General features: G+C 34.0%; 1 long non-coding RNA gene across 1 annotated transcript; it reads left to right on the top strand.

The window, feature by feature from the left end:
- LOC128246964 (uncharacterized) lies at nucleotides 1-3,282 on the top strand. The gene is made up of 3 exons (XR_008263411.1): nucleotides 1-165; nucleotides 947-1,061; nucleotides 2,697-3,282. It is a non-coding gene; the product is annotated as an uncharacterized LOC128246964 (long non-coding RNA).
- Nucleotides 3,283-3,782: the final 500 nt, after the last annotated feature.

Here is a 3,782-nt window from a genome sequence, read left to right as displayed (position 1 = left end):
ACAGTCATTCTCTGTCTAATCAGGAACTGGATGATGCGTGTGGGCAGAAATGCAGAGTGTAACACCTGTCAAAAAAGCCACCTATTCCTTCAATGAAGAGATACGTGTGTGGACAGTGACTGTAGTTTCCAGAATAGAACTCACCTGTTACCTTAGGAACTTCAGGTAAACAGTAAATCTGGCCTATAATTTTGCCACTACCTCTTGTTGTCATTCAGTAACTATAGAACAGCAAGACTTCATGTCCTTGTTAAGTGCCAAAGCAGCTTCTTGCTGAGGCAGTTTGTAGAGCAATTTTGGAAAAAAAAATTGGCTCCAATGATTACTTCTGGCTTTTGAATTTGCCGAGATCCAAGACGCTATAGGTCAGCTTTCCTAGGGACATTCCTGGAACAGTCAAGTTCCTCATATTAATCCTGCACTTCAAGGTAAGTTTTTGCATCGCTGTCAGTTGTCATTGTGCAAACCAGTATATCTTCCTTTGACAACTCTTCTGCAAATGCATGGGCCATTTTTTAGTCTAAAGGTGGATCCATGTATTGCAGATTTGCTTAACAGCAAGCATAGCCACCTTGACATTCAACTTCATAGTTTGTGTTGCACAGGTAAGCACCACCCAGCACAGCTTGTTTTGGACTGTAAGTGCCAGAACATACTTGTGACTTTTGTGATTTTCAATAGCCACACTATATAAATGAGAAGCAGCTTGTCCAGGTTTGTATGAAGAAACCTTGCGGTCGGAATTATAGCAGCCATCCACTGACAGATTGAAGTGATTTGGATTTTTGGATTCAAGTTTAGATCCCAGACCAAACATTGTTTCCTTTAGAATATATATATTCAGATTATTGTATAAGCTACACACATGTAAACTTCTTATATTGATTTATAAGAACTTTCTCAAATTGACTATGCAGTTTCCCAGATTTACACCCTCCTATTACAGATACTTCCAAGGGTGTAGTACCGGTGCACCAGGCCGGTTTTCCAGCTGAGTGAATCCAATCAACATTTCCAGCTAAACTAGGGCCAGGAATAATATTAGACTCCTTATCAAAATGGTGAGCTTTGCGTATTTTTTTCCGGGATGGTAAGCAATGCCAGACTTCCTGCGTTTTAGGGTGCTTTCATTTTTGTTTTACAGAAGTTAGTACCCCGAGTTCTCAATGGAATCACAACTGCTTTAGGTGAATACAGATTAGAAAATACAATCTCAATTTTGAAACTAACAATTGTATATCTACAATAAATGCTAAAAATAATCCATATTTTATTATTTTTGCATTGATACAAATTTCATTATTTAAGTAAGGAAATGCCTGATTTTTTATTGAAAATTTGAAGTACTGTCAACACTTGTTAAGTCACTTTTGTCGTATCTATGGAAAAAAGTCTACATTTAACAAATATTTGACACATCCAAATTAAAAAAAAAAATAACACATCTGAGTTCGATTTATGTCCGATGTCCGACTTCTGTAACTGAATGGTCTTGTTACATATTACCGTTGTGATAACAGCAAACGTATTATTGAAAAATAATGTAAAAAAATGATTTATTTGTGTCAAATTTATTTGATTCTATTCAATTAATTGGTTTAAAAAAGCTTTATACAAGTTAAGCCAACACATTTATTCACTCATGCAGTGTAGAGAAATTTCTTCTTTACATAACTTTCATTGTTGTCAAATTTTTCCATGATATCATAGCGTCCTTGTACGTTTCAATCAATGTCTCTTGTACATTGATGTCTCTTTAATCAAAAACATAAACAAACAACTTATTCACACTTATTAACCTCCAATTATGATAGTTATATTGATATGCACGGTAGTTTAGCGACATGCCCTAAAGTCATTAATATTTTTGCACCTTTCTCGATCTATAGTTCAACATAAGGAACAGGAAGATGTGTGAAATTTGACCACAGGGCCTGAAATAATAGCGAAAAAATCGAGATAGAAAATTGACACAAGCAAATTTATTTTATATAGGTTAAGGAGGAATAAATTCGGGACCAGAGAAAAAAGTCAACACAACCTGATAGTCGAGATATCCGACGTTGACATAGCAAGTCTGGACTGTATTTCTATCATAAAGCTCTATAAAACACATTTTAAATGGTGTGAATGGACCAAATCAGGGATTAGGAACAATGATGACACAAGCACTGTTACATGTTCTTTATTTCATGTAAATCTCTAAATTATCTATGGTGAAACATCAAATTTAGTCTGATCTCCATTTCTCAGAGAATTTAGCTGTCTGAGGGCCTATTCCATCAATGAGTATCACTGTCTTAAAATTGTTGTTGCCGTACAGTTTTGAATAGCAAAAGGAAAAAAAGTATATTTCTTTCTTAGTTACACACTTTAGATTTGGAAAAAGTTATAGTTTTTAATCTAAAAAGGAGTATCACATAAAGGTTTCAGCACACAATGAAAAATTAATGCTTCTGGGTTGCTGTATACCTCAATCAAGTAGTTCTAAAAAACAATGTTTCCCCCCATTAAGGTATGGATTTTTCTAGTATACATATTTAACTTGATATCCATTTAAGTTGGTTTATTTTAAATAAAAGTTGTCTCAGTTTAAAAAGTAGTCAACCATTTCAGCCAAATTAAGTAGGCAGTGTTGTTAGATAAGATATAACATATATAATATTATTTTACATATACATTTGTCCGTTTTTCAGGGTTGAAAATCAAGGAGCTGTGATGTACAATAGAGGTACGCTCAAACGCGGAGGAAATGTTCAACCCTGACCTGACCCAGTGGCCAATGATACTGCGATTGGCAAGGAAGTCTTATTCAGGCCAAATGCTGCACTGGCAGAGAGCAGGGAATGTCTCCAGGATGGATACATGAGGACAGAAGAGTGGATGAACAACAGCTAGGCAGGAACAGTATTCTGTATAAGAGAGAAGACACCAAATGATTACACTGTCAGTCAGCATCATCTTAAGCTGATTGTTTGTAGACATTTCTAACAATTTTTGTACTACTATCACTATGTGAATGAGACATAAGTTTCAAAATTAATTGTTCATTTTTTCTGCCATAAAATTATTAGATGTTTTTTTTTTATTTTCTATTCATTTCATAATTCTGTTAATTTATTTTATTATTTCGGGAATAAGACAATCAATTATGCGTTCATGCTTTTGACTTTTTTTTAATAATTTCCCCCCTGCTCCCTTGCCGAAAAGGAAAGAGGATTATATTTATGTTGTGTGTGTGTGTGTGTGTGTGTGTGTGTGTGTGTGTGTGTCAGAGCAATCTTGTCCAAAGCATAACTTGAAAAGTCTTTAAGGTATTGACTTCAAACTTCTCATACAGATAGATCTCATTTTTGGTAGAATAGCAGTGCACAGGAACAATAATTCTTGCTGCTGTTTTATATTGAGTTTTTAAAGTATTGACTTTAAACTTCATGTACTGATAGATCTCATTTAGGCAAAGTGTGGTGCAACAGAACCATAACTCTAGCTGTCGTATCATGTTAGTTATTGCCTTTTGACTATTTACTTTTGTAAATTAACGTTTGTTATGTACATAATATTTTTATATCTATGTTTTATTTACTACTATTTTTATTACTTGGTAATATGTTATGCTCTCCGTTACTGGAGGAATAAAACGTATCTTTTTATCTATTTAACAACAAAAGCAGTTGTGAGTTTTTTTACTGAGTAGTTTTAAATATACAGTATAGGATTTACAATTGTATAAAAGCTGCAATGGCGAAATTAATGATGATAACAATAATGATAACATTAAC

This window comes from Mya arenaria, chromosome 9 (assembly GCF_026914265.1).
Source record: "Mya arenaria isolate MELC-2E11 chromosome 9, ASM2691426v1".
Taxonomy (NCBI): domain Eukaryota; kingdom Metazoa; phylum Mollusca; class Bivalvia; order Myida; family Myidae; genus Mya; species Mya arenaria.
This window is presented reverse-complemented; position numbering and strand designations above follow the sequence as displayed.